General features: G+C 39.6%; 1 pseudogene; it reads left to right on the top strand.

The window, feature by feature from the left end:
• The first annotated feature begins 7,399 nt into the window (after window positions 1-7,399).
• On the top strand, window positions 7,400-8,064 carry LOC118832049 (annotated as a pseudogene).
• Window positions 8,065-10,877: the final 2,813 nt, after the last annotated feature.

Raw genomic sequence — 10,877 nt, 5'->3', positions numbered from 1 at the left:
CTGGATAAAATAATGACAAAATTTATCTGGAAGAACAAGAGGTCCAGAATATCTAGGGAACAAATGAAAAGAAATGCTAGGGAAGGTGGCCTAGCCATACCAGATATTAAACTGTACTATAAAGCAGCAGTCATCAAAACTACCTGGTACTATCTAAGAAACCAAGTGGTGGATCAGTGGAATAGGATAGGTACACAAGATGCAGTAGTCAATGACTATAGCAATCTACTCTTCGATAAACCCAAAGAATCCATCTTCTATGCTAAGAATTCATGATTTCACAAAAACTGCTGTGAAAATTGGAAAATGGTAGGGCAGAAACTGGGCATAGACCAATATCTTACCCCGTATACCAAACTAAAGTCAAAATGAGTTCATGATTTAGGAATAAAGGCTGATACTATAAGCAGTTGGGGAGAGCAAGGAATAGTTAACCTATCAGATCTATGGGAAAGAAAAGAATTTATGACACAATGAGAGAGAGAGAGAGAGAGAGAGAGAGAGAGAGAGAGAGAGAGAGCATTACAAAGTGCAAAATGGATAATTTTGATTATGTTAAACTGAAATGTTTTTTGCATAAACAAAGCCAATGCAACAAAGATTAAGAGGGAAGCAGAAAATTGGGAGAAAATGTTTACAAGTAGTGTTTCTGATAAAGGCCTCATTTCTAAAATATACAGGGAACCAAGCCAAATTTGTAGGAATAAAGTCATTTTCCAATTGAGAAATGGACAAAGGATATGAACAGGCAATTTTCAGAGGAAGAAATTAAAAATATCTATATTCATATGAAAAATATCCTCTAAGTCACTACTGATTAAAGAAATGCAAATCAAAACAATTCTTAGGTACCACATCTCTCCTGTCAGATTGGCTAAAATGACATAACAGGAAAATGATAAATGCTGGAAAGGATGTGGGGAAATTGGAACATTGTTTCATTGCTGGTGGAGTTGTGAGCTGATCCATCCATTCTGGAGAGCAATTTGGAACTATGCCCAAAGGGCTATAAAAATGTTCATACCCTTTGACCCAGAATTACCACTTCTAGGGGTATATCCCAAAGAGATCTCACAAATGGAAAGGGACCTGTACATGCAAAAATATTTATAGCAGCCCTTTATGTGGTAGCAAAAAATTGGAAATTAAGGGAATTCCCATCAATTAGGGAATGACTGAACAAGTTGTGGTATATGAATGTAATGGAATACTATTGTGGTATAAGAAATGGGGAAGATATGGACTTCATAATAACCTGGAAAAACCTACATGATATGATATTGAGTGAGCGGAGCATAACCAGGAGAACATTACACACAACCATAGATATATTGAATCTGTGATGACTAACCTTGATAGACTTGGCTCTTCTCAGAAATACAAGGTTTAAAGACAACTCCAAAGGACTCATAATGGAGAGAGCTATCTACATCCAGAGAAAGAACTATGGAGTCTGAATGCAGATCAAGGCAAACTATTTGCTCTCCTTTTTTATTCTTCTTTTGTTTTATTTTTCTCCTCTTCTCTTATTGTTTTTGTTTTTTTGGTTTTGTTTCTCCTTTCTCATGATTCATTCCATTGGTCATAATTCTTCTTTACAACTTGACTATTGTGTAAATAATTTCAAAGCAAAGTTATATTTAGAAGATATATCAGATTCCATGCCGTCTTGGGGAGGAGGTTGGGTGGGGGAAGAAAATCTGGAACTCAAAATCATGCTGAGTGTTGTAACCTAAAAATAAAAAAGTCTTAATTTCAAAAAAAAGTACAAATAAATTTTATATGAATATTTGGTAGAAATATTTATTTTCTTTTAATTGCATTCTTAATTTGTTTTTTTTTTGCTAATATCAGCATAATTTGATCAAAACTGTTTTGAAGTACTTATATGTCATTATAATATTTTCATGTGTATTTTACTTCTACTTTATTTATTTTCTTTGCTCTACCTTTTGATGTATTAATTTCTTCATTTTCTAATTTTAATAACTGTCTATTTCACTTTTACTAATTAAATCATTAAGGTATAAAATGTTTCTGAATACTACTTTGGGTATAATACATAAACTTTAATTTGATATATTTATATATTCTGTTATTTAATCTAACTATTTTGTAGTTCTGTTTTGCTCCAGGTATTATTCAACAAATCATTATAATGTCCATGTATATTTTGATAATTTTTCCTTAGGGAATATTATTTTTATGGCATTATGATCTGAAAAAGAACATTTAAAATGTTTACCTGTTAAAATTATCTATAGTTCTTTGTGCTGAGAATGTTGACTTTTTAAAATATGTGTCTCAGATTTTCCATCCATCTCTTATTGTTTGCCCATCAAAATTCTGTTGTTTCAGGCTCTAAATCTTTTTTTTTAATCTTTCAATTAAATTTGTTGTATTATTTTAGTACGTGTTATACTTTCTCACTGTTACTGATTTTCTATCCAATTGTTTTTGCAAATCAGCTGACAACACCTCATGAATTTATTGTTATGGCATTAGGTGTATAGCTGTTTATTGTTAATATTCTCTTGTGATCAATGAAATCATGAAACACCATGCAATTAAACTATTGCTCTTAATTTTATCTTTTCTGATAGAATTTGTGCAACGCTAGATTTCCTTAAGGTAAATGTGTTCAAATGCACTACATCCTAACATCTTAGTAATACTCTTACTTTTGTTAAGTCCTATTCCACTGTTTCTTTGTGGGGTAGTAATGACCCCAGTGGTGGGATTCAGCTGGTTCACACTGGTTTGGCAGAATTGATACCTATTTTTATGTTGAGTTCACAGAACCTATTGTTAAAATGGCACTTATAATCAGGGTTCTCTCTAAGATAGGTGCCTGGGCAGTCACCTAAGGTGGAAATCATAAATATATATTCCCTGCCACCCCACCCCCCCCCAAAAAAGTGGTGCTGTGTCCAAGCCCAGAAATGGGGTCTGGGATGAAGGCACAGGGGAAAGAGGAATGCAGTAATGAGGTGCCAGCATGAGATGGAAGGAGAAAGGGAAGAGGAGAGCCAGGTCTGGGATGGGAGGGCTGGCTACATCCTTGGAAGAAGCTGCCCCCGCTGGCGTGAGGTGGGGAGGGAGGGGGGGCACGCAGGGGTAGAGAGGCTGCAACAAGCTTAGACACTACCCCTCCCCTGCTCCCTCCTCTCCATCTGCTCATGAATGAATCACCAGCCAAGCCTAACCTCCAGGGGCCACCAGCACAGCTAGAGGGCTGTGACAGAGTCTCTTAGCCTAAAGGCGAGAAAAAGCAAACAGTTACTTTGGGCTTTCTCCTTGGGCCTTCTGTCTCCTGCCTGCTTGCCACTCCTACTGTACCTAGCCAGAGGAGGCAGAAGGCTCTGATGGTGGAAGCCACCCAACACATGGCTTCTGCTGCTTCTCCCACTTATGCCCTTGACCACCGTCACCCTGTGGCCCTTACACACCTGGCCCAGACCTTACTGACCCCTCTCCCTCCCCCAATTCCTCACCCCCTTTCTTGTCATCAACCTTCCTCTTTCTCCCTGGGCCTGAACCCTGACCAGACCTGGTCCCAACTGATCCTGATGACTGAGGGACCCTTGTGTCATGAAAATTAAGAATGCCAAGGGCTCAGAGGGAGTATTCTGTGGGGTGCAGGAGGGGGGCTGGAGATGTGCTAAAATGTCAGATTGTCCTTGGTACCTCAGACTTGGCCTTTTAGTGTAACTAAAGCTGTTCAAGAGAAACTGCAACCTTTTCCCTGGCCCTGATCTCACCTTTGTCCTGATGTCTCCAGTTCTCAGGATGGTGGTGGCAGACTCTTGGGAGAAGTCTGGCTGCATGGCCATGGGTACAACAACCATGAATATACAGCCCAATACAAGACTATTTTTCTGAGCTGGTCCAGTGCTTTATCACAAACACACACAAACACACACACACACACACACACAAACACAAACACACAAACACACACACATTCACACACATTCACCAACATTCACTCACACACCTCTACACATTCATACACACTCACAAATATACATGCACACACACTCATATACATTCACATATGTTCACTTACATACTCATACATATTCATACACACTCACACATATACATGCCGACACACACTCATAGAGTATAAATATTCCAATACACACACACATATGCATTCAAACACGTTCATACACATTCACCAACATTCACTCACGATAAGCTGTCATTTGTTTCCACTTTGTTTTATGCCCAAAATTCCCCAGAGATATTATGAGTTTTCTGGTGTTCTCTGAATGGTGAAACCAAGAGGAAGCTGGGACACAATGAAACAAGAGAAATATAGATTTCAAAGGTTATCTTATCATTCATTTCGGAAGCCATGGAAGGAGAAGAAAAAAAATTAGAATAGGTAGAAAGAGTTTTGGTTCTGCATGTGTTCCAACACTGGCTACTGTGGTCAAATGGCTGCTTTCACTCCATAAGGATACATTTTTGTCAGGTTGTTTCAACAATCCGGCTAGCAGCTTCTGTGGAGGTGTAAAACCAACAACAACCAACACACAGAATGCTGCAAGCCCAAGTTCTTTTGATCTGATTTAGTAAGGAAAGCAACGTTAAGGGGTTAACAATCTTACTTTAATATAGCATACAAATATCATTTACTTAGTTCAGGGGAAAAAGCCAGCACCCTGAACTTTAGAGCAAATACAAACAATTACAAATGTCAACAGACAGACGGTGTCTGATTAAAATTTCAATGCATAGTTGCAAAATCCAAACATCAGGGTTTACAAGCTGGAGGGTTCTTACCTACAGCTGCCCAGAGTCTCCACATCAGCACACCGCCAAGAGTGGGAGCCCTTACTCAGCACCCTCCCGACTGCACTTGGGTCAGTCCTGCTCTCAGTAGCACCTGATGCTTTAGCTTCTGCTTTGGCTTATGCTGCTGCTGCTGCTTCTGCCAAGCTCGGCCAAGAGTGAGAGCCCTTCACAAATAGCTCTGTTCTCCCTTTTTATGCATTCTTTAGCCATCATGAAATGTCATCTGAGTGACCAGAACTTAAGCTCTTACTATTGCCTCTGGTCTTAGCAACTCCCCTTAGGACCCTGAGGGCTTCACACCCACATAGGCTTAGCACCTAATAGATATGGGTTTGGGCCTGGGGCTTAGCACTTAATAAGACTCAATCAAAGACACTGAACTTAATTGATATTACACAGGCATTATTCAATATTTTTTCATTAATATTTTAAAACTCTTTCTTGTAACACAATTTAGTTTTGTGTACCTCTTTTATTGTTCTTATTTGAGTATTGAATACATAAAATATTAAACTACCTTTCAGTATATCTTTTTGTATACTTATTATTATTGTTATTAGGGCAGAGAACTAGTTGTTAATTTATTTGGATCCCACCACTGGATGACCCACATTTCTCAAAAGTCAGGACAGTAGAGTGCACTCTCTGATAGGTTGCAATATGCTGGAAAATAATCAAATACATTATTTACTTTCTGAGGAGGAGCTCAAATAATTTAAGAGAAGCTCATCACCAGTGAATTGACCACTTGCTGAAGAATCCAGATATAGTAACCCAATAAATAAAGAAAAATATACAAGTTTCCTTATAACTTATGATTTTGAAGTGAAGCTGACAGTGTAGCATAAAGGAAAACACAAGAATTATTAATCTTTAATATAATCTATAAATATTAACTTGCCTATTGACACTACAAAATCTTAAGTCCTCTTGTGACTCATGATGAAATTGAAATAACTTTAAGAAAGGAATTGATGGAAAGAGCATCAGGAGAAGATCGAATCTTCACAGAGGATAATGTTGGAGGTAATGAAATTTGCAGGGTATGGAGAAACAAATTCCTAAGCTATATAATCTAAACTATAGAATGTCAGAAACTCTGAACAATAAAAGTTGCAGGTGATCCAGTTGGAAATGGAGGGATATAAGATGTGTGTAACTAGGCTACAACATAAAATTGATGATATCTCTTGTGCAACAAATAGCATATCATAATGGCTGAACAAGTTATGCTATGTGATTATGATGGAATACTATTGTTCTATTAGCAATGATGTGTGAAAACGGGGATTTGCTTGAGCTCTTCCCCAAATTCCCCCAAATACCAGTAAAAATGACTCTAAACAAATTCTAGAGCTACAGAACCCATGAAATGACAGACTGAAACAAATCTTCAGCTCAAGACAGCCTGGATGGTCACTGGAAAGGGTCTATCTCAATGAGCTGGGAGCTGAGTGCAGCCCAACTTGGGCCATGCCAAGATAGACCAGGCTGGAGAAGACCAGGCAGAGCAGGCCTCAGGGTCATGAATCATTGAGCTGTGGTGGTTTCTCAACTTTTCAACCCACAAATGCCAAAAAGAACTTAGCAGGTCAGTGGGAAAACTGCTGGTCCTAGGCAAGACAAGGGCATTGTCCAGCACCAGCCCCTGGGCTGGCAGAGGTGGCAGCAGCAGTAGTGGCAGCTGCTTCCACAGCTCCAGGCCCACAGATGTGGGGGAAATAAGGTGGGTGAAATAAGGGTTGGTCAGAATGAGAGTGCGGGGATCTCTTTGCTGGCTCTGAGGCACTATTCTCTTGTTTTGCCCTGCTTGGATCTGGGTCACAGTCTAGTTGGCAGTCCTTCAGGGAGGAAGAGTGCTGGAGTGGCAGAGCTTGTGGTGGCTGTGGAGAGGGAGTCCTCCTGGTTACACAGTAGAAAGGAATGCTTGCACTCACAGACTACATCACAGGCCAGGAAAGAAGTATCATACCACCTGAAAATAGAAGGAGCTCTGAAAACAGCAGCACAAAACCCCTGAAGCTTAGGACAGAGCACTCTCTACTCTGGAAGCAGTCAGACCCTGACAAAGAGCTCAAAAGTCAAGTAATTGGCTGGGAAAATGAGCACACAGTGTAAAAGGACTGACTATGGAATCTTACTTTGGTGAGAAAGAAGACCAAAACATATAGCCAGAAGGAGTCAACAAAGTCAAAGATCCTACATCAAAAGCCTCCAAGAAAAATATGAATTGGTCTCAGGCCATGGTAGAGCTCAAAAAGGAGTTGGAAAATCAAGTAAGAGAAGTGGAGGAAAAATTGGGAAAGGAAATGGGAGTTATGCAAGAAACTCATGAAAAATGAGTCAATGGTTTACTAAAGGAGACCCAAAAAATACTGAAAAAAAAGAAATGACGATGTCTTTCCTGAGTGGGTTGCAGGCACAGGGCACTCCCTGACACCTGGATGCAAACTGAAAGCCCACAGTCCGGCAGAGCCCAGCAGAGGAAAGGAGGCAGTGGGCTGCCTTGAGGGCCCAGCAGGGATGCAGATCTCATCAATCTATGCTGAGGGGTCACGTGGCCACAGTGAAGTGATGTCGGGGGAGCTAAGCCATGCCGGGCCTGGGAGACTGCCCAGCTGCCGTTGTCACAGGCCTCACCGTGCCTGATGTGAAGCTGACCACCCAGACCTACTGCAGTATGGTACTGCACCAGGCAAGTACCCCTACTGCACCATCAACGAGGTCCTGATGGCAGAGAATCAGAAGGCCAAAAGGGGCAGCCTTCTCATGGTGGCCTGAACCCACACCAGACCCTCTTCCCTCTTCGTGGACTGTATACCCCTCTTCCATGGCACCATGGCACTAGGCCTTTACCTTGATTCATGGTACAAAGATAAGAGCTATGTGATTCCTGGTTATTATCAAACTAATAAATGTGTAAAGGATGCCATTCCAAACTATGTTGCTGAGAAGGTAACTTCCAGAATTGAAGAGGTCTTCAGTTACACTGCACTCATGGTAGACAACACAGAGTTTACAGTGGAGAACATAGAACCCATGTGTATGAGCATCATGAAAACAAATTACAGAGCAAAGATCCCCAATCTACACTATGATGGTTGTGAAGACTAGCCAGAAGCCCAGAGGATCTTGACAGCAGGTCCTATTGAAACCCTTGTGGATTTTGATAACCACCTAGAGGGCATCTGAAATGAGTGGAAAAATGCAGAGATTAATAAAGATTTCTACACTTACGTTAAGCAGGGATTCCACTGAATGATTTATGGGCATTTCCATTACATTGATGAGGGAAAAAGAAATATTTTTAATTGGAAACAGAATAATATTAATACCTTGTGTGTAAAGGCAACAGTTTTAAGAAATGGCATGTGGCTCAAAAGAGGCATTGTGTCTAAGTGGCCATCTTTTTAAATCAAAGATCTCTAGAAGAGATACAAACATTCAAGTCTAGACGTCCCTGTGGATTCTTTCCCAGTTATGTGTTTCTCTAACCTTACAAAGCTATTTCCATTTGTCCAAGATTGTTCTGGACCAGGTCTGAAAATTTATAATGGATACCTTGGTACCAAACCAATTACCCCAGACAACTACTTGTGCATGTAGTCATCTCTATTAGAGGAAGTAAGTCTGTTTGGAGTTAATAGACTGTACTACTTTAAACAATATCGTGCTCAAAAAGCCACAGTGGGAAGAAAACTGCTAATGTTTAAGCAACATTCATAGTTGAGGACAGAAACAAGGTCTGTGTCACAAGAGCTCAGCTTCGAGCCCACAGCGCATCATAGTATTAATCAACTAGAAAGCTCTAAAACCCAGAAACAGGGACAGAAAACACCATTTGCGAGGATTCAATGCAGATTCAGGCTCTGCTTTTTGGAAAACAGGAATCATCCCTAGTTCTTAACTCACTTACAAGATTATCCAAATAGTGCTAAAAGATGCCTTCAGAATAGTCACCATTGCTTTTTAATTTAGAGCAAAAACCCTTTCATTTATAAAGCTGAACAAGAGAATGAATGCATCCTTTTTATCAGTTCCTTTGGTTGTTTCTAGCAAAATCTTACAAAAGAAATGGGAAACCCTCTAGCACTGTTGCATTTGTTGTCCCTTTTTCTAGTAACTATTCTGTTTATGTTCAGTGTACTCTACCTTTCCTATTGTCTGTCTCTTTCCTCTTCCTACATTGAGAAAACTTGTGATAATTGGCTGAACCTAATGATCTTGAAAAGGGTTCGCTTTATAACATATAGTATTTTACTCTAATCAGTAAAAATCATTTATTTGGACCGGATTATTTAAGAAGCATGCTTTCGTCCATGACCTCATGGGATTATGGATTTAAACCTGTAGAGGATCTTAGGAATCTGCTAGTCCAAACCCTCATTTTTGCAAATGAGGAAACTGAGGCCTAGGAAGGTTAAGCTACTTGCCAAAAGCCACATGGATAGCAAGTAGCAAACCCAACTCCACAGATCCAAAATCCAACGGTCTTTTCCAAACAGAATGCCTTTGCAGATAATAATTCCCCCTTTCTCTTCCCTTTCCTCAGCTTCCTTCTCTCACCTTTTTTTTCGTTCCACAAATAATCTTTCTATATAGTGCATTTTGGTTACAAAGCCTTCTGCATGCATCATCTTTTTTGAGACTCAATCGCCTGTGAGGTCAGCTGAGCAGCTGGCATGACCCTCAGTTTGTAAATGAAGAAACAGGCTCTCAAAGAGGTTGAGTAATTCATTTATCCACGCTCAAATAAAGTGGTTAAGTGTAACAAAGTTGAGACTTAAATGTCATCTCTTGACTCCTTGTCAGTATTCTTTCCATTACACCATGCTCTCTAAAGCCATGAAATAAATATATTTCATGTGGGGAATAAATATAAAATTTCTGGACACTAAAAGTAATATTAAAAAAGAAATGATGAGCTCAATGATTTTAAGAAAAAAAATCATGGAAAGATTTGTACAAAACAATGAAGAGTGAAATGAGCAGACCAAGAGAACATTATATACAGTAATAGCGATATTATTTATTTAATTTAAATTTATTTATTTAACATATTTAGTTTTCAGCATTGATTTTCACAATAGTTTGAATTACAAATTTTCTCCCCATTTCTACCCTCCTCCCCACTCCAAGATGGCATATATTCTGGTTGCCTTGTTCCCCAGTCAGCCCTCCCCTCTATCATCCCTCTCCCCTCTCATCCCCTTTTCCCTTCCTTTCTTGTAGGGTAAGATAAATTTCTACACCCCATTGCCTGTGTATCTTATTTTCTAGTTGCATGCAAAAACTTTTTTTTTGTTTTTGAACATCTGTTTTTAAAACTTTGAGTTCCAAATTCTCTCCCCTCTTCCCTTCCCACCCCACCCCTCCCTAAGAAGTCAAGCAATTCAACCTAGGTCACATGTGTATCATTATGTATAACCCTTCCACAATACTCTTGTTGTGAAAGACTAACTATATTTTGCTCCTTCCCAACACATCCCGCTTTATTGAGTTTTCTCCCTTGACCCTGTCCCCTTTCCAAAGTGTTTGTTTTTGATTACCTCCGCCCCCATCTGCCCTCCCCTCCATCATCCCCCCCCTTTTATTTTTTTTTATCTTCCTCCCTCTTCTTTCCTGTGGGGTAAGATACCCAATTGAGTATGTATGGTATTCCCTCCTCAGGCCAAATCTGATGAGAGCAAAGTTCACTCATTCTCCCCTCACCTGCCCTCTCCCCTCCTCCCACAGAACTGCTCCCTCTTGCCACCTCTATGTGAGATAATCCACCCCATTTTATCTCTCCCTATCTCTCTCTCTCAGTTTGTTGCTCTCTCATCCCTTAATTTGATTTTATTTCTTTCAGATATCTTCCCTTCATCTTCAACTCACCCTGTCTGCTTTCTCTCTTTTATATATATACACATACATACACATTCACCTATATATACATAAACATATACATACATATATATATATATGTATGCATATTCCCTTCAGCTACCCTAATACTGACATCTCATGTATCATACACATCATCTTTCCATGTAGGAATGTAAACGAAACAGTTCGACTTTAGTAAGTCC

The sequence above is a fragment of the Trichosurus vulpecula genome, chromosome 9 (genome assembly GCF_011100635.1).
Source record: "Trichosurus vulpecula isolate mTriVul1 chromosome 9, mTriVul1.pri, whole genome shotgun sequence".
In the NCBI taxonomy this organism is placed as follows: Eukaryota; Metazoa; Chordata; class Mammalia; order Diprotodontia; family Phalangeridae; genus Trichosurus; species Trichosurus vulpecula.
Note: the sequence above shows the minus strand (reverse complement) of the source record. Positions and strands in the feature narration are given on the sequence as shown.